The sequence below is a fragment of the Mesoplodon bidens genome (genome assembly GCF_964165515.1).
Source record: "Mesoplodon bidens genome assembly, contig: HAP1_SCAFFOLD_123, whole genome shotgun sequence".
In the NCBI taxonomy this organism is placed as follows: domain Eukaryota; kingdom Metazoa; phylum Chordata; class Mammalia; order Artiodactyla; family Ziphiidae; genus Mesoplodon; species Mesoplodon bidens.
In genome coordinates this window covers 1,413,284-1,433,887 of record NW_027672190.1, presented here as the reverse complement: position 1 = coordinate 1,433,887, position 20,604 = coordinate 1,413,284, and the positions used below count along the sequence as shown (strand labels likewise).

General features: G+C 42.7%; 1 pseudogene across 1 annotated transcript in view; it reads right to left on the bottom strand.

Annotated features, from left to right (window-relative positions):
• Positions 1-3,427: 3,427 nt before the first annotated feature.
• Positions 3,428-20,604, bottom strand: part of LOC308610496 (ubiquitin-like modifier-activating enzyme 1) — a 95,573-nt pseudogene continuing 78,396 nt past the window's right edge. The window contains exons 5-20 of the transcript in view: positions 20,381-20,556; positions 20,157-20,261; positions 19,986-20,066; positions 19,500-19,655; positions 16,894-17,060; positions 16,575-16,771; positions 14,870-14,934; positions 14,453-14,648; positions 13,730-13,791; positions 13,421-13,607; positions 11,704-11,790; positions 11,206-11,298; positions 10,901-11,082; positions 10,513-10,614; positions 10,336-10,408; positions 3,428-3,528 (exon numbers count right to left, since the gene is read on the bottom strand). The product of the transcript in view is annotated as a ubiquitin-like modifier-activating enzyme 1 (transcript). The remainder of the gene's footprint in view (positions 3,529-10,335; positions 10,409-10,512; positions 10,615-10,900; positions 11,083-11,205; positions 11,299-11,703; positions 11,791-13,420; positions 13,608-13,729; positions 13,792-14,452; positions 14,649-14,869; positions 14,935-16,574; positions 16,772-16,893; positions 17,061-19,499; positions 19,656-19,985; positions 20,067-20,156; positions 20,262-20,380; positions 20,557-20,604) is intronic.

Below are 20,604 nucleotides of genomic sequence, written 5' to 3'. Positions count from 1 at the left end.
TACTCCATTTAGTCTGCCATTAGATTTATTTTATGCCACAATTATCTGGTGGGGATTTGTTTTATTCAGGTTTCTCATCCAGTCCACAACCCCAGCTCTCCTTGCTTCTCAGCTGTTCTTGGAATCTTACCCGTAAGGTTGCAGGGTGCACTGTGGCTAGTTGTGGTGTCAGTTACACGTTGACGTTTGGTCCAGAAACGCACGCTCACCTCCAGGCTAAGATTGGGGAGCGGGTGAGAGAGGAGGGATGGATGAACAGTGACCCACGAAAGGAGCTCCCGGGGCGCCAATGGGGGCGCAGGGAATAGATGGCCAAGTTGGGGGTCACCACTGCTGGTTACAAAAGTACAACTCGTGTTATAAAAGCAGTGGCTTCAGGGGGTGCAGTCAGATGTGCTGTGCTCCGCCAGGACATGGGCACCATCAGCTTCGCTGTGCCTCCCACTCATTCCGGATGGAGGCACCAACCACCCACGAGCGTAAAGTGACATACGTGTTCTGGGGCGAGATCAGCTTGCCAAGTGACCTGATGGGAGGTGAGCGCTCTGCGATGGCCATTTTATTTGTGGAATTTGTTACTGCAGCAGCTGGAGCAGTGATTTTTAAAGTCCCTCCTGAGCAACACGCACTGTCACCACCATCTCCTGGGGTTCACCATTTATTTTTTGAGGAATAAATAATTCAGGGAGGAAACTAAAATTTAGCTTCAGCTTAAATAGAATTCCCAATGTTCTGCAGCACCGTGAAGGCTGGTTCTGTACACAGGGGGTCCCTCCATAACTCTGAAAGGACCTGAGTTATCGTCACCCTGTCCTGCTGTACAGAAGGCATTTGCCAAGTCAAATGGCATAAATGGTGTCTGCAGTTGGAAGGTGCTCGGAACCACAGGAGCTGCCTTTGTGCTCTCTTCGTTAGAGCTTGGGCCCAGCCGTGCTGGTGGACACTGTTGCCTTTGGTCTAAGGAGTCTTGCTGCAAATCAAATTGTTAGTAGTTTTCAGCCTGGGAGGTGCACTTTGGAGTCACCTGGGGGAACTTCAGAAAAATTCCCACTCCCGGGCCCTACTGTAGAATTCCTGATTTCATGGGTCTGGGGGCAAGTACTTGTCGCCTTTTCCTTTTTTAAACTTAAGCTTAAACTCACTCTCAGGTGTTTCCGTCGAGTGGCCAGCCTTGCGGCCTGGCTCCTAAGGGTTCAGGAGGGAGGGGGAGCAGCCTTGGGGCCCATCGGGGTCACGTGTGCCTTCCTCAGTAATGGTCCCCCCACGGGCCCTGAGTGGGGTGAGGCCCACCACCAAAAACCATCTGGCCATCTCTGCTTTTGTTCAGAAGGAGATTCCCAAGGGCTGCAGAGTGGGGCTGGGGAAGGAGGTCTGGGAATATATCCAGAGAAAACCATAATTTGAAAAGATACGTGCACCCTGATGTTTACTGCAGCACTATTTACGATAGCCAAGCAACCTAAATGTCCATCCCCAGAGGAATGGATAAAGAAGATGTGGTACATATATACAATGGGATATTACTCGGCCATAAAAAAGAACAAAATAATGCCATTTGCAGCAACATGCGTGGACCTAGAGATGGTCATACTGAGTGAAGTAAGTCAGAGACAAATATCATATGATGTCACTTATATGTGGAATCTAAAAAAATGGTACCAATGAACTTATTTACAAAACAGAAATAGAGTCATAGATGTAGAAAACAAACATGGTTACCGGTGGGAAGGGGAGGAGGAGGGATAAATTGGGAGATTGGGATTGACATGTACACACTACTATGTATAAAATAGGTAACTAGTAAGGACCTACTGTATAGCACAGGGAACGCTTCTTGTTAGTCTGTAACGGCCTCTATGGGAAAAGAATCTAAAAAAGAATGGATAAATGTGGATGTATAACTGATTTGTTTTGCTGTACAGCAAAAACTAACACAACATTTAAAATCAACTATACTCCCATAAAAATTATTTAAAAAAACACAAAACAAAAACCACACTGCCACCATTCAGGTCACAGGGACATCTTATTTGGGTTCCTCTGGTCAGAGGGATGGGTTTTCTGTGAGGATTTTCCCACAGTCCCCGCTCACACGGGCCTCTTTTCCTGGTCCTCCAGAAAACTACAAAACATTGCTGCTGCTTCCTTTACCAAATACCCACCCTGGTCATTGCAAGTATCTGAAATAGTTAATTCTGATCTTTTTTTTATAGTCTACTGCCATAAAAAGGCATAAGGGCATCACTGTTTTTTTTAAGTGCATTTATAAATTAAATCTTTTATTTTTTTAAATTAAACTTTTTTAAAGAAAAAATTGGAAAATTTTATTTGAGCCGAATTTGCGGATTCTAACCCAGGAAGAGCATCTCAGAAAGCTCTGAGAACTGTTCCCTAATTTTCTTTTTAAGCCCTTTAATTGCCACCTCTTCTAGTATTTAACCTGATCTAGTGAATCTAATAAACTCATAAACACGGTGAATCTCTAGTTCTTTTAAAAATACCATTTACATACGTACACTAATATGTATAAAATGGATAACTAATAAGAACCTGCTGTATAAAAAAGTAAAATAAAATTCACAATATAAAAAAAGAAACCAGAAAACCTGAGGTTTCTTTTCCTCACATCAAAAAATAATAATAATAAAACAAATAAATATCATTTAATACAATGTTCTTAAATTTTCCATTTAATCCTAAACTGAGTTATTTAGTAGGTTTCTAATTGAAATAACAAAACTAATCTGAGATGAATATGCCAAATTCTCTTCAATGTTAAAAACGAGCCATCAAATACACTTTAACACATACAATTTGATCTAAAAACATCACTATCGTTTTAATTTACTACATCATCTCAGATTTAATTTTCAGTCTTTACAAAGTTAGAAAGCAGCCACTAAGGGAAGTTTTTATCTTCCTGCGTGAATTAAGGTTGGCATCCCAAGCAAGTTAAAAAACAAATATGTGACCTGGGAATGGTGTATGTCCACAGTGATTCTCAGACCACTGATTGGCACAGACCTGGCTCTTAAAACTTTTGTGAAATAAATCATACACATCAGAGTGTATATAAGTGATGTAAAAGGAAAGACATAATAAAATAGACACTCGTGTACCCCACACCCCATCGTAAGTAACGGCACTGCTGACACCTGGAAAGGTCACTCCATGTTTCTTCCAGACACTCCGCCCCACCACCCCCTTCCACCTAGTTGTAACCCGAATTCTGAATTCTGTAGTTTGTATAAAGTTTCACTGCACACCCCCAAATTATACTTACTTAATTTTGAAGTTTATGTGTTATATACAATGGGTATTCTGGAGCTGACTTTTCTCCCCCTCATCCTTATATTTCTGAGATGACTAGCCGTTATCCACTCTTTTTGGGTGGAGGGTAGTATTCCCTTTTAGGAACACACCCCAGTTAGCCCGTTCTACTCTGATGGACTTTGGGGTTGTTACTGCTTTTCCTGTCACATTCCTCTGGTACCCACGTAGAAGAGTTTTCCCAGGCAGTGCTCAGACCTTTGTCACATAGGGACACAGGACAGGAAGGCACTCCAGAGCACCCAGACGTGGATGTTTCTGGGCTTGAGGCTGTGACATCAGAGCTCCAGACAGCAGCACGGTCAGATGCTCCCTTCCCCAGGAAGCAAGCCAGGAGGACTGCATGCCAGATGGGGACTGATTGGAGCCCCGCCCTTTGCATCATAATCCCCTTATCCCACCAGTAAACCCCTTGGTCACAGGAGCCAGACTTTGTGGGTTCCATTCTTAGTAACATAAGTGCCTTGATTGGAGTACTCCTTACCTAGCAATCTAAGGTAGTTAGGGGTCTAGAGACACATCCTGTGGTCCTAGCGATGTTGGAGTTACACCCACCTCTCTGGGGCAGAGTTTCAGCGCCAGATGTAAATAGATCCCGGTAGCTGGGAACTGTCCACAATGTTATGGTTAGGTGGGGGTTATAGTTTTTTTTTTCTGTATACGTGTATATATGTGTGTGTGTGTGCATATATTTGAACAGAGTAAAGAGGCAATGGAACAGGAAGCATAGGAATTCTATGGAATGGGAGAAAAGATTTGCCAACTACATGACAGCTAAGGGACTAATGTCCAAACATAAAAGGACACAATTAAAACAAAAGCTGAATAATCTAATTAAAAAGTGGGCTGAACACTTTAGCAGATATATTCCTCTCATAGGAGACCTATGAATGACCAACAGACACATGAAAATTTGCTCAAGTTCTGCACTAGTAAGAGAAATGCAACATAAAACCACAAAAAGATATCGACTCACACATTTTATAGTGGTCATTATGAAAAAGACAAGACATAAAAGTGTAGTCAAGCATGTAGAAAAAAAGAGAACACTTACAGACTGTTGGTGGGAATGTAACTTAGTACAACCACTATGGAAAATAATTCGGATGTTCCTCAAAATAGTAAAAACAGTACCACCATATAACCTAGCAATTCCATTTCTGAATATACATATTTGAAGGAAATGAAATTAGTTACTTTACTGAGATATTTGCACTCCCTTGTTCACTGTATTAATATTTACCTAAAATATGCAAGGCATAGTCATTAACTATGTCATTGTTTATCAATGGTTAAATGAATCCTTTTAATGTGCTGTTGCATTCTCTTTGCTAGTATTTGGTGGAGGATTTTTGCATCTATGTTCATCAGTGACATTGGCCTGTAGTTTTCTTTCTTTGTGACATCCTTGTCTGGTTTTGGTATCACGGTGATGTTGGCCTCCTAAAATGTGTTTGGGAGTGTTCCTCCCTCTGCTATATTTTGGAAGACTTTGAAAAGAATAGGTGTTAGCTCTTCACTAGTTGTTTGATAGAGTTCGCCTGTGAAGCCGTCTCGTCTTGGGCTTTGTTTGTTGGAAGATGTTTAATCACAGTTTCGATTTCAGTGCTTGTGACTGGTCTGTTCATATTTTCTATTTCTTCCTGATTCAGTCTTGGCAGGTTGTGCATTTCTAAGAAGTTTTCCATTTCTTCCAGATTGTCCAATTTATTGGCATAGAGTTGCTTGTAGCAATCTCTCATGATCTTTTGTATTTCTGCAGTGTCAGTTGTTACTTCTCCTTTTTCATTTCTAATTCTATTGACTTGAGTCTTCTCCCTTTTTTTCTTGATGAATCTGGCTAATGGTTTATCAATTTTGTTTATCTTCCCAAAGAACCAGCTTTTGGTTTTCTTGATATTTGCTGTTGTTTCCTTCATTTCTTTTTCATTTATTACTCATCTGATGTTTTTGATTTCTTTCCTTCTGCGAACCTTGGGGGTTTTTTGTTCTTCTTTCTCTTATTGCTTTAGGTGCAAGGTTAGGTTGTTTATTTGAGATGTTTCCTGTTCCTTAAGGTAGGATTGTATTGCTATAAACTTCCCTCTTAGAACTGCTTTTGCTACATCCCATAGGTTTTTGGTCGTCATGTCTCCATTGTCATGTGTTGCTAGGTATTTTTTGATTTCCTCTTTGATTTCTTCAGTGATCACTTCGTTATTAAGTAGTGTATTGTTTAGCCTCCATGCGTTTGTATTTTTTTACAGATCTTTTCCTGAAATTGCTATCTAGTCTCATAGCATTGTGGTCGGAAAAGATACTTGATAGAGTTTCAATTTTCTTAAATTTACCAAGGCTTGATTTGTGACCCAAGATATGATCTATCTTGGAGAACGTTCCATGTGCATTTGAGAAAAATGTGTATTCTGTTGTTTTTGGATGGAATGCCCTATAAATATCAATTAGGTCCACCTTTTTTAATGTATCACATAAAGCTTGTGTTTCCTTATTTATTTTCATTTTGGATGATCTGTCCATTGGTGAAAGTGGGGTGTTAAAGTCCCCTACTATGAATATGTTATTGTCGATTTCCCCTTTTATGGCTGTTAGTATTTGTTTTATGTACTGAGGTGCCCCTATGTTGGGTGCATAAATATTTACAATTGTCATATCTTCCTCTTGGATCGATCCCTTGATCATTATGTAGTGTCCTTCTTTGTCTCTTGTAATAGTCTTTATTTTAAATTCTATTTTCTTCTGATAAGAGAATTGCTACCCCAGCTTTCTTTTGAATTCCATTTGCATGGAATATCATTTTCCATCCCCTCACTTTCATTCTGTATGTGTCCCTCGGTCTGAAGTGGGTCTCTTGTACACAGCATATATATGGGTCTTGGATTTGTATCCATTCAGCTTGTCTGTGTCTTTTGGTCGGAGCATTTAACCCATTTACCTTTAAAGTAATTATCAATATGTATGTTCCCCTTCCCACTTCTTAATTATTTTGTATTTGTTTTTGTAGATCTTTTTCTTCTCTTGTGTTTCTTGCCTAGATAAGTTCCTTTAGCATTTGCTGTAAAGTTAGTTTGGTGGTGCTGAAGTCTCTCAGCTTTTGCTTGTCGTTAAAGTTTTTAATTTCCCCATCAAATGTGAATGAGATCCTTGTTGGGTAGTGTAATCTGGGTTGTAGATTTTTCTCCTTCATCACTTTAAATATGTCCTGCCACTCCCTTCTGGCTTGCAGGGTTTCTGCTGAAAGATCCACTGTTAACCTTATGGGGAATCTCTTTTGTGTTGTTTGTTTGTTTGTTTGTTTTCCCCTGCTGCTTTTAATATGTTTTCTTTGTATTTAATTTTTGAGAGTTTGATTAATATGTGTCTTGGCGTGTTTCTCCTTGGATTTATCCTGCATGGGACTCTGTGCTTCCTGGATTTGATTAAATTTTTCCTTTCCCATATTACGGATATTTTGAACTATAATCTCTTCAAATATTTTCTCAGTCCCTTTCGTTTTCTCTTCTTCTTCTGGGACACATATGATTCGAATGTGGTGCATTTAATATTGTCCAAGAGGTCTGTGAGACTGTCTGCAGTTCTTTTCATTCTTTTCTCCTTATTCTGCTCTGCAGTTTTATTTCCATTATTTTACTTCCAGGTCACTTATCCATTTTTTCTGCCTCAGTTATTCTGCTACTGATCCATTCTACAGTATTTTTAGTTTCATTTATTGTGCTGTTCATCATTACTTGTTTCTTCTTTACTTGTTCTAGGTCTTGTGAAATGTTTCTTGCATTTTCTCTATTCTATTTCACAGATTTTGGATCATCTTCACTATCATTATTCTGAATTCTTTTTCAGGTAGACTGCCTATTTGCTCTTCATTTATTAGGTCTGGTGGGTTTTTACCTTGCTCCGTCATCTGCTGTGTGTTTTTCTGTCTTCTCATTTTGCTCATCTTTCTGTGTTTGGGGTCTCCTTTTTGCAGGCTGCAGGTCCGTAGTTCCCATTGTTTTTGGTGTCTGTCTCCAGTGGCTAAAGTTCATTCAATGGGTTGTGTAGGCTTCCTGGTGGAGGGGACTCTGGTGCCTGTGTTCTGGTGGATGCAGTTGGATCTTGTCTTTCTGGTGAAAATTTCCAGGTCTAGTGTTGTGTTCTAGGGTGTCTGTGGCCTTATTATGATTTCAGGCAGCCTCTCTGCTAATGGGTGGTGTTGTGTTCCTGTCTTGCTAGTTGTTTGGCATATGATGTCCAGCACCATAGCTTGTTGGTTGTTGAGTGAAGCTGGGTCTTGACATTGAGACGGAGATCTCTGGGAGATTTTCACCATTTGATATTATGTGCAGCTGGGAGGTCTCTTGTGGGCCAGTGTCCTGAATTTGGCTTCCCCACCTCAGAGGCACAGCACAGACTCCTGGCTGGAGCACCAAGAGCCTTTCATCCACATGGCTCAGAATAAAAGGGAGAAAAAGTAGAAAGAAGGAAAGAAAGAAGGAAGGAAGGAAAGAAAGCAAGAAAAAAAAAGATAGATAAAATTTAAAAAGTTATTAAAATAAAAATAAAAAATAATTATTAAGGAAAGAAATATTTTATAAGTAAAAAAAAAATTGACAGACAGAACCATAGGACAAATTGTGAAAGCAAAGCTATACAAACAAAATCTCACACAGAAGCATACACATACACACTCACAAAAAGAGGAAAAGAGGAATAAATAATATATCTTGCTCACAAAGTCCACCCGTCAATATGGGATGAACCATTGTCTATTCAGGTATTCCACTGATGCAGGGTACATGAAGTTGATTGTGGAGAATTAGTCCGCTGCTCCTGAGGCTGCTGGGAGAGATCTCCCTTTATCTTTTTTTGTTTTTGTTGTCTGTGTTTTGTTGTTTGTTTTTGTTTTTGACCCTGGTGTGAAATATCTTTTAAAAATATATTTTTTAATTAAGTGTACTTTCATTTATTTATTTATTTTTAACTGTACTGGGTTTTCATTTCTGTGTGAGGGCTTTATCTAGTTTTGGCAAGCAGTGGCCACTCTTCATTACAGTATGCAGGCCTCTCACTGTCGTGGCCTCTCTTGTTGTGGAGCATAGGCTCCAGACGTGCAGGGTCAGTAGTTGTGGCTCACGGGCCTAGTTGCTCCACGTGGCATGTGTGATCTTCCCAGACCAGGGCTCTAACCCGTGTTACCTGCATTAGCAGGCGGATTCTCAATGATTGTGCCACCAGAGAAGCCCCCCTTTCTCTTCTTTGCTCGCACAGCTCCTGTGTTTCCGCTATGAATTTGGCCCTGCCTCTGCATGTAGCTTGCCTGAGGGTGTCTGTTCTTCGCTCAGACAGGACAGGGTTAAAGGAGCCACTGATTCAGTGGCTCTGCCTCTCTCAGGCCGTGGGGATGGAGGCATATGGATGCAGGTCTGGCCTGTGGTGTCCAAATCTGGCGTGACTTTGCAGCAGCCTGAGGTGCACAATTAATTCTCCTGGGGAAGTTGTCCCTGGATCTCGGGACCCTGACACTGGCGGGCTGCTCTGCTTCCTGTTCACGGAGGCATGAGGAGGGACCTGTGCTTCTACACAGGATTCTAGGTGGTGGCAGCAGCAGCCTTAGCATCTCATGCCCATCTCTGGGGTCACGCTGATAGCCACAACTCGCACCCTTCTCTGGAGCTCCTTTAAGTAGCGCTCTCCTCGCGCACCAGGAATCAAAGAGGGAAGAAAATGTCTCTTGCCTCTCTGGAAGCTCCAGACTTCTTCCCGGACTCCCTCCCGGCTAGCCGTGCTGCACTAACCCATTAAAGCTGTGTTCACACCGCCAACTCCAGTCCTCTCCTTGCGCTCTGACCCAAGCCCGAGTCTCAGCTCCCAGCTCCTGCATGCCCCGGCCATTGAGCAGACCAGCCTCTTGGGCTGGTGAGTGCCAGTCATCACCGATACTCTGTGTGGGAACCTCTCTGCTTTGCCCTCCGCACCCGTTGCTGTGCTCTCCTATGTGGTTGCAAAGCTACACCCCTCAACCACCAGCAGTCTCCGCCCACAAAGGGGCTCCTAGTGTATGGAAGCCTTTCCTCCTTCACAGCTCCCTCCCACTGGTGCAGGTCCCATCCCTATTCTTTTGTCTCTGTTTTTTTCTTTTTTTTCTTTTGCCCTACACAGGTACGTGGGGAGTTTCTGGCCTTTTGAGAGGCCTGAGGCCTTCTGCCAGCGTTCAGTAGGTATTCTGTAGGAGTTGCTCCACGTGTAGATGTATTTCTGATGTATCTGTGGGGAGGAAGGTGATCTCCGTGACTTACTCTTCTGCCATCTTCCTGAACTCCCCCTCTATTTCTTTTTTAAACAGAGAGGACAAAGGAAAAAATAGCAAACCAATGGTTTACCAGAACAGGTGGATTTAATCTTTTCTCATAAGCTTGGATGTGAGGCAAATTCCATGCTGGTGGGAGGGGCTGAGCCTTTCATACTATCACCTGAACCTGCAGAGCTAAAGAAAGGCTGGTCTTTCCCACAGACAACAGGGTATGGGCCTTTGACAAAAGAAGGATATGACACACTTGGATTAATAACTCTTTATTAAGAATTCCATCTCCAAACAGTAGAAAGCAGCAGCAACAACAAAAAGTCCTCAGAAGAACTTAAGGCTCAGCATTTGCGACAACTATAAGAGAAATGGAAATAGATTGATTTGACTGAGAATGAGGTAGATGGGTGTAGAGGGAATAGCGAATGGTGTATCGTACATAGGGGACATCCAAATCATTGCCGCTCTAGTTGCAGCACAGCTCAAGAAACAGTGCTTGAATGTGGTGTCCCAGCTTTTGCTTTGATACTCGTTTCACTATTGCCGACATCCTGGGGTGAGGAGAAAGAGAGTCTGTGAAGTAAACAGAGAGGAAAGACTTACAGAGACAAAGTTAAGAGAACAGTGAAGATGAGTTGCATAGCTAGCTGATGTTTCCCAACCCAGGCAGGACCTGTTTCTGTTTGCACACTGACCCAACTCAAGCCTGAGTTGATCTTTGATCTTACTTGCTGTCTTGATAAAGGAGTAGAACATAGATACACCCTGGAACAGCATGATGATCTCTAACTTGTACTCTGTCTGAAGAGGGTGGAAACGAGGAGGGGCAACAGGGTCACTGGGATGGACAGTACCAGTAACCTGGGCAACCACCACCACAGGTGCAGTGAGTGAAAGGGTCTTACCTTAAAATAGTCAAGGAACTGCTTGAGGGGCATCTCTTCACCATTAGGCTGCAGCCACTGTACCTCAAAGCAATCCCACAGTGACCACTGCTGGTTGTAGTATTATGGGACAAAGCACAGAGTAAAGCACAAAGAGTAAAATGGGAGCAAGCCCTAATCATACGCTCCTCTTCATTTCACAAACATGCCAGTTCCATTCCTACTTTGCACAGGTTCAAACAATGAACAAAGGATACACAAAATTAAAAAAGCCTCTCACCAGGTATGATGAAAACTAGAGCCTGTTCTACCGAAATAAGATACACACAACTTCTACGCATGCACACACACACATAGCATCAATCACTGATGGGCAACACCAAAGGTTTCTATAAAAGCAAGCCCTTACCTGGTGATGGTGTGGGGCAAGGGGCTCAGAGAAACGGAAAAAAAAGGAAGGGCCAAGTTGATGAAGCTGTTCTTATAGGACTCAAGCTGTTGGTGTCCCTGAACTACCTTGTACAGCTCCAGACCTGCAAGGCCAACTATAGCTGCTATGGCTGGAATGATCTTCCCTGCAATCAGCTTGATCTGTAATACAGAAGGTGATGAGAAGACGTAGTTGTTAGAGACGTTCAAGGTCTACAGAAGACTTCAAATGTGGCAGAGTTAAACTTGGAAAAGGATGCAATGTTAGGTATAGACTATTGTAATCTTATGCCGGTCAGCAGGGGGAATGTTATAGCTCTCTGCCCGGAGACTCGATACAGCCACAATGAAATGCATATGAAAGTTGCTGTCATCATCCTGTTGTGAGTGGAGACAGAGGAAGAACAGGAGAGACAGAGTTAAGGAGAAAAAGTTTTCCTGGATACTGGGAACTGAGGTATATTCACCTCAGTTACCTGCCAGACCAGCCAAATACTAGCCCAGACCACAAAAGATACTTGGGTCATCCGATGCAGGAGAAACGGGTCCGTGCACCAGTCGGGGAAGATCCCACATGCCAGGGAGCGGCTGGGCACAGGAGCCATGTTTGCTGAGCCTTCACATCCGGCGCCTGTGCTCAGTAATGGGAGAGCCCACAAGAGAGAGAAAGCCACGTACCGAAAAAAAAACAACAACATAATTACAGTCAGGCCTGTAATCCCCAATAAAGCTTAGGGTGGCTCAGCCATTTCTCATACACGGTTGAGGTCCCCATCACAGCACCTTCTGAAAGTTGATGGGGTAGATCTTGAACCCAGGGAGGCTCTCTGGTTGGTCAGCATGGCTTGAGCTCCTGCAGGTGATTATCCACTGCGGAAAGGGAGGAAGTACACGTTAGTCCTTAGATACATGTTAAATCCCTGTTCACGGTCTGAGGTGCCAGCAGGAATCCAGGGTGGGGCAGAGATGTTCAGGCAGATAAAGGATTTGAAAAGGAGAGACATCATGGGAAAGAGAAAAGAAGGGGGAAAGATAGGGCAGAAAACATGTCAGAAAAGAAAATGGTAGACAGGTGTGTGGGACATGGAGATATGTAGAGACACTGAGGGCAACAGGTAAAGCCACTAAGAAAGGATATAGACAGCAGCATTAATCATGACAGATAAGAGGTGAAAGCACAGAAGTTGTTCACTGCTGAATGAGTGGACAGAAAAATGTGATCTATCCATCCAATGAAATATTAAGCCTTAAAATCCATTCCATTAAATAGTAAGCCTTCCAAACTGGAAGTCTACTATATTTAAAGATGGTAAATCCTTTGTGTTTCTTACCACAATTAAAAAAAAAGGGAGTCAATGAGAACATACTTCAAGAGAAAGACATAGAGAGAGATGGGGAGACATGAAGGAAGATACGAGGGAAAACAAGAGACAGAGGGATAAGAGATACAGAAAGGAACATAGGGGGAAAGTGTACAGACAGCAAAGAAGAGAGTAATATGAAATGGGAGAGACGTGAAAAAAATCTGAAGAGGGAGACCAAGGAGGATAAATGTGAAGATTATGAGAACGTTCAGAGAATGGGAAAGTTCAAAACACCTGAAAGGGAGACACGTAGGGAGATAAATAAAGAGAGTAGTTATTTAGGAAGGGAAATGCGGGGGGTACATCAGGAGGGGAGAGATATACAGAGGAAGAAATTGAAGGATATATACAAAGAAGATGAAATGTAGAGGAAGACTTACAGAGCATGAGACAGAATACGGTAGAGGGGGGGAAATTTGAGTTGGGGGGTAGTTAGAGATGGGGAGATGAGGAGGGCTATCTAGATAGGGAGATGAGGAAAGATATATGGAGGTTAAAAATAGGTTAGGCCTTCCCTGGTGGCCCAGTGGTTGAAAATATGCCTGCCAGGGCAGGGGACAGGGGTTCGAGCCCTGGTCTGGGAAGATCCCACATGCCACAGAGCAAGTAGGCCCGTGAGCCACAAGAAGTGAAAGCCCTCACACAGAAACGAAGACCCAACACAGCCTAAATAAATAAATAAATCAGTAAATAAATAAATAACAATAGGGTAAACAGGCATACCAAAGAAGGGGGGAGGTGGATGAGGAGATCTATAATGAAATGAATCAAGGAAGAAATCAAGGCAGAGAGCCTACTGGTAAAGATCATATCCATTTGTCCCTGCATATGGACACAAAAAGAAACAGAGAAAGAACAAAACAAAGCAAACATACACACAGAAAAGAGCTGGACAACTGGTGCACCTGAGGGAGAAACAGTGGGAAGAACAAAGTAGTAGGACATCAGAGAACTTGCCTCAACCAACCAACCTTATTTTAAATTGGAAGAAGCAAGGACCAAAGGACAGTGTGGATTAATCTCAGGCCTGAGATCTCAGAGCAGAGCCAGTGGCAAAACACAAGTACAGGGGAGGCTTGCATAGGTAGGTGATAAGTAGGATGCTAGCTCTAGGCCAACTAGATAAACATCCTCACCAACACACGAAGTGGTCTGCAGCTCCTGGTCAGAAACATGGATCTTGACACCAGACTTCGGGGTGAACTCAAGGGCCTGCACAGACTGAATGAGTATGATCACAGAAGCTCGGTCCTGAGAGCCCCTCAGCCCATAGGCCTGGGCAAACAGGTTGGCAGCAGCTATCACCTAGTCCAGATGCAGGGGCTAAGAGAAGGCAAGGTATGGAGGGGTAAGCATATCAGTACTCACCTAAGGAGCTGCAGCCTCCTTCCCATCCACGTACCCACATTTGACCCGACTGTAGGAGACCTGAGGGAGGAGACTTCATTGCTGACATCAAAGATGAGCGGCTGTGCACAGAACAGAAAGGGGCTCCTGAGCTTGTAAGCTAGGAAAACAGAAAGATGTGGGAGAGTGGGACCTGAGAGGAGAGGTCTTTCTCATAATTGTGACTCCTCATTTTCAAGCCCGGAAGTCCCAAATTAGTATATCGCTGGGCACTCCCTTTGTGCCAGACACAGAGCTATTTATGAAACTTTTATGGATTGCCAGTCGTGTAGTAACATATTTAACTTATTAACTTAGTAAATATAAATCAACCCTCATAGAACTCTCATGAAATTAGGTCACCATTATTCCAACTTCCTACATGAGGCTACTAAGGCACAGAGAGAAAATACATGATTAGTCCCAATATCAAATGCAGTTGAGACTTGAAGCCACCTAGGTCCTGTGCTCTTAACACCAAAATTTATCTTCTACAATCTCTATAGCCCTGACAGGGAATCTGGAATGACTCATGTCATATCTAAGGGAAATAGGTACCAAGTATGTTGCTTGAGAGAACAGGGCTGGGCAGGTAGAGGAGAGAGGTTGGGAGGAACAGGTCTTTGACTTCAAAAATCACTCACTTAATCATTTAATGAGATCTCTGGGACTTGGTGGTCTTGCCACAAATGGATGAACTGCAATGAACCATGTCAAAAGCGTGTAACAAACTGCTTCCAGTAAGCCTATTCTGACAAATGGAGCCCAGAAGAGTGTAATACCTGGTTCGGAGGAAAGCTGTGCAGCAGCTGTCTGATGTTGTTGGAGCACTGGTTGTGCCAGTGCTAGTAAGCCCACGTCACACAGTCAGCCCATGTATGTGGCCGCTGAAGCACCAGGCTGAGCTGCACAGCCTGCAGCACCTCTAGGGTTTGGATGCCTGCCAGGTGCAGTGTTTGCTCCACAAACTTTGAATCCCTATCAAGAATTAGAGAGGACACAAACTCAGAGTTACACAGTGATCCCAGAGGGAGCTTAACAGCATGAAAAGTCAGTGCTGACTCCCAAATGTATAAGGCCCAAGGAATCATTAGATTATTTGAAAAGTAGACCAGGTCCTAAGTGTTACACTGGTTACAGAATGCTTTGACTGACAGGCAGCAGACACGGTGAGCGAGGATTTGGACAGAATTACTCACATTAGGTACTGGTTGACGTTTTCTGCTGGCTGCTTGAAGAGACCTTCAAACTCATCCACGGCAGACAGAGCAAATCAACACTACGTGGGTTATGGGAAACAAATAAGTTTCTGAAGGCCTTAGGACCACCATCAGGAAATACAGCAAATAGGAAGAGCATGGCTGTTATGGCAGAACAGAGGAAGAAAACCCTCCCAATCTGTCTCGTCAAACTTGTCAAGCCCTCACCACTACAATGTAAAAACCTATGATCTTAATCTGGGAAGAGGTTTACACACAAGTGTACATTCATGCAGAATTTATTAAGATGTACACATTACCCTAGGTATGTCATGCATCAATTCAAGAAAAATTTCACACCAAGAATAAAACATGAACGATCTCTATGCAGGTTCTGGGGACTGGGAAGAAAGTAAGATAGAGGTTTGACCCCTGTGAATTCGGAGGTCGATAAATAGTCACTGGTGAAGTGATCTGGAGCACCTTGATGCTCGAAATCCAGGTTCAAAGGCCAGCTGTGCCACAGTCTTGTGACAATCAGGCATATCTGTACTTGTGTTTCCTAATTTTAAAGACAAACACTGTAACAGTAAAACTACACCTCATGGAGTTAATAAGAAATAAGCAAACATGTACACATTTAAAGCTTAGTTTGAAAGTCACAAGGGCATATTAAGTATACATGTTTTTCAGAATTCCTGTGCGAGTTACTACTGTCATTCCAATTTTACAGATAAGGAATCTGAAGCATGAAGTGGTTAAGTCCAAGGGCACATAGTATATTAGTTTTAAAATCCTTTTTATTGGCCTTTCTGCGTACTGGGTAGAGAGAAACACAATAATAGAACCATAACCTAGGAGAGGATTTATATGTATAGAAATGAACACACACACACACAAACACATCTCTTTCTCCGTCTCTCTGTATCTACACACACACACACACACACACACACACACACACACCAACATGGGATGCATGGAAAGGGAGAAAGACACATACTGAACTGACTCCACAAGTATAAACTCATCCCTTCTGGAAGGAAAAGTGACAGACTGAACTGTTACTGCTCATTTTCTTCCTGTTCCCATACTTCCTAAACATAGCCTCAAAGACTGGGTTAAGAATCATTTTGATAAAAGGATGGTTATTTGTGGTTTGAAAGGGGACTGTAATTAGGGCCAAGTTCTGAGGACCAGTTAATGGGGTGCTTTTACTTTGTCAATGTACATGAGAGTTATGCTCTTTTGTATGTATGTGTACTATATAAACCCAACTATGCTGACAAACTATTAAACAAATTTGGGAAACAATTAGAAAATTATTCCTAAATATGGACTTAATATTAGAGATATCTAAATAACTAGCAGAGATGATATTAAGTTAATTTTGTTCAACGACAAAATAGTATCCTGTACACAAAGAAACATATCCTCACCGTTTAGATATACACTTCTCACATAAAGTATTTCACATGGTATAAATAATACTTCCCTGTATGCTTGCAAAATAAAAATTTCAAGTTAAAGAAATCATTATGAAAAGCGTTAGGCTCCTAGGTTTAAAGTGAGTGAAGGAGAGTTAAAGAAAGGGCAGATATTACATACACTGAGGCTTCATCATCGGAATAACAAGAGTTTGGCAACTGAGACACTGTCCCAGTACATATCTGTTCCACCTCTTTCTCCCTGCAAGGCTGATCACCTGCAAAGTGTGCTCGATGACATTCGGGAAGTTCTTCAGTGTGCACCTGGGGATGGACTTGTCAGGAGGGTCCTGGCTGGAGCTGTATGACTCTGTCAGGAAGGGGATAAACCCTTACACATTACCCTTGGTACCCAGTGTGCCTGACTCCAGAAGAGGCTTTCGGTACAACACACAGCAGCAGTCCATATACGTGCCTGTGAGAAAGTTGCAGCAGGTGAGGGTGGGGAAAATAACATCAGGATAGGACACGGTGACACACACTCCCTAAAACACACACATTACTCTCGCCTCGTCCTCACCCATCCCCAAAACTCACGGGCATCCACATTGTCCGAGGCATTGTCCACACCATCCAGGTTTTGGAGGAATTTATCAATCATACACATGCTCTGTGTGAGGGCCCACACAGTTCTGATGGCTCATCACACGGATGTGTGCGTTTATCTGGTTCACAGCTGCAGCATCTGTATCAGACTTCAATTTCTGGGTAGTGATGGAGAAACAGAACTGTCATTCACATAATCACCCAACAAAACTTTACAGAGCTGTTCTGAAAACTGATTTAAGTAATGATGCACAAGACCTAGGCTCTGAGGTCAGGAGGCTCTGTGGTCTATGACAAATGCCACACAGCTTGGGCTGGGACAAATGAGGAATGGCGTGAATAAAAAAGGAAAACAGTGATACAATAGGAGACAATGGGTTGAGTATCTGTTCTTTTGTCTACCGAACATCCACTGTTTTTCGTTACTAGCACCCCGAGTTGGAATGCATTCACGCAAAGAAAACCAAGGTCCTCTGAACTTACAAAAACAAAAAGGATCCTCTGAAAGTCCAAGTCAGATCACATTCCTCTCCTCAAAGCCCTCTATTGATTCCCACTTTCACTAAGGGTGAAATGAGCTGGTCCCTATTCCTTTGACAACCTTCTCTCTTACCATGATCTATCTCTGTCTCTACTCCTTAAACATAGCAGTCATATTCCAAACTCAGGGTTTTGCTCACACTGTTAACTTCACCTGGCATACTCTTCCCTGAGATTTCTTCCTGTTCTCGTATACCATCTTTAATTCTCTGCGGTTATACCACCTTTCCAATGTGGATTTCCTTTACCACACTGCAAACCACCCTCTCATGGCACTTCCAGTTCTATATCTTGATTTTCATTCTTGCCCCTACACAGTATGTTTCACCTTGTTATGTTCTAACCACATACAGTGCTATTGTATTTATTATTTGCTCTAGCAGTTGTCCAAAATGAAGTTAAAACAAAGTTTGTGGTTTCTTTTTTATCTGATGCACAGCTATCAGGATTTCCTACGTTTGATATTTAATCTGAGAACATTTTAAAATATTATTACTCCATTTAAAATTGGAGGGGCTTCCCTGGTGGCACAGTGGTTTAGAATCTCCCTGCTAATGCAGAGGAAATGTTTTTGAGCCCTGGTCTTGGAAGATCCCACATGCAACGGAGCAACTAGGCCAGAGCCACAACTACTGAGCCTGCGCGTCTGGAACCTGTGCTCCACAAAAAGACAGGCTGCACTAGTGAGAGGCCCGTGCACTGCGATGAAGCATGGTCCCCGCTTACCACAACTAGAGAAAGACCTCACATAGAAAGGAAGCCCCAACACAGCCAAAAATAAATAAATTAATTAATTAATATATATGGAATAATTCCATTATATACTACAAACACTATGAAAGAAACTCCAATACAAAGCGTTAATGACAGGAGTCAATCTGTATTTACAGTTTTACAAATTTTACTTATATAATGTCTTAGAAGATAGCTGAATTTTCGTTATTTACTGACTTTAATGTATTACATGTTTTGCTTGAAAGATGTCAGGGATATCCAGCCTCACAGAAAAAAAAATCAATAACATTTTCAGATGACTGTTGATATTTAAAATTATATATATATCAAAACTTGACAAGCGATATTTCTTTAAAGTTTAGTTGAAAGGTAAAATACTGATCCACATCAATACCCACTGTCTTTCTCTGTATTTTGAATGGCTCTTTAGTTAATGCACAGTTCTGTATCATAATGAATTGGTCTGGTCATTTGGAAAATACTGTGTTTTTGGGTTATCGACAGCCTCCTAGAACAGAGTGGAAAATTACCCTTTCACCTGATAAAATGAGGATAAAAAGGACATAATGTCTTAGTATTCTTAAAAGAGTTGTGATCTTTTGGACTTGAGGAAAGAGTGCTGCCAACCTCCACTGCATTAGAGAATCTCTCATTTACTATGTCTTCTCACTAGACAAAAGCAGAAACCTTTCATTTGCTATCTTATATATTCTAACTACTTAAGTAGTACCTAGTATTTGCATGATAAAATGAAAGGAAAGATAAACACTGGGCAGGCAAAATAACACTGAACTTTACAGAGACGCCCCAGATAGATCCCTCTATAATCTAGCTTCCAGAGTTCAACATTAGCCGTAACCAAAAACCAAAGAAAAAAAAAAGATGGCTGAGGACAGGTTTAAACTCACAAAAGAAAGATGTAATAAGTTTTCAATAAATATCTCCTGGAAGAAAGAGTGAGTGGTAGAGAAAAGAAATAAGGTAAGAACTGAAGGAAAGAGACAAACAAAAAAGTCCTAAGGTGGGCTTCCCTGGTGACACAGTGCTTGAGAGTCCACCTGCCGTTTCGGGGACATGGGTTCGTTCCCTCATCCAGGAAGATCCCACATTCCGTGGAGCGTCTGTGCCCATGATCGATGGCCGCTGGTCCTGAAGGTCCAGAGCCTGCGCTCCACAATGGCAGAGGCCACAACAGTGTGAGGCCCGCATACCAAAAAAAAAAAAAAAAAAAAAGTCCAAAGGCAATAAGACAGATAACCAGAAAAAGACAGGAGAAAAGTGAAAAACAAAGCTGAACCACATACCATATCCATTCCACTCACCTTGATATCCCAAGGTTGGAAGAGAAACTGTCGATTCAGATTGGATTTTACTATGGTGTCCATGTCTGTAATGGTGATTGCCACACCCTCCCCACAGCCTAGCCCAGTCATGGCAAAGGTCTTGAGTAGCTCACAGCCAACGGCCCCTGCACCCACCTGGGAGGTGGCCAAGAAGAGAGACACAAGATGGTTAGGGTCACTGGGTAACAAAACCACTCCTCACTCCTCACTACCCCTGCAGAGGGCAAGAGAGGGTAAGAGGATCTATGACTGCATATTTAAGTCACAGTGCCATAAAAATCCATGGTCCTCTAAGGAAAGAGGCACAAGACCAGGATATAAAGGACCTGGTGCGAAGAAAATGGAAGAGGGATGAGATGAGGGTACAAGCCAACACCATCCCTTGTACACCACGAGGAGACTCCAGAAGAGGTGGCCAGAGCCTAGGGGACCTAAAGGTAGCTTTTGACCACAAGGTTCTCTCACCAAGAAGTATCTCTGCTTACCCAGCTTCTCTTGCAGGTCAGAGCCAAATACAGCCACCTGCCCATCATAATGGTTCTGGCACTGAGTCATGTGAAGGGAAGAGAGGGTTAGGGAAAAGCCACGTTAAAAAGATCCACAATAATGTCTTCTCCATGGGCCCAAATCACATACTGGTAGGCACGTGTCCTCTGTAAAGGCCTCTTTTTCCACAGGGAGACACTCAATGGCATCAAAGTACAGCTACTGTATAACAGGCATAAACTTTCCAGAGCAGCCCTGAGGAGTCGGTTAGAAAGAGAATGTGATCGCTGGTTAATCAGAGCTGGAAAGCAAGCAGCAGGGCTGGAAAGGAACCTGGCCCAGGCCCAGCACTGTCCGTCTCCACTCACGCTGACCTTCATAAACTCCTGGGCAGCCACAAAACCAGTGAAGGAGTTGATGGGTGCCAGATCCCCAGGGGCCATATAAGCCGGCTTCTGGATGAGGTCTTCATCCAGACTGTTTTGCTGCACTGCTGGCAGAGCTTGAGAATTCAAGCCTGTGCTAGGGTCACCAGTTCTGTTGCATCCTCCTGGAAGGAGTAAAAGAACAATCACACCACTGTGGGGAGAGGGAGAGG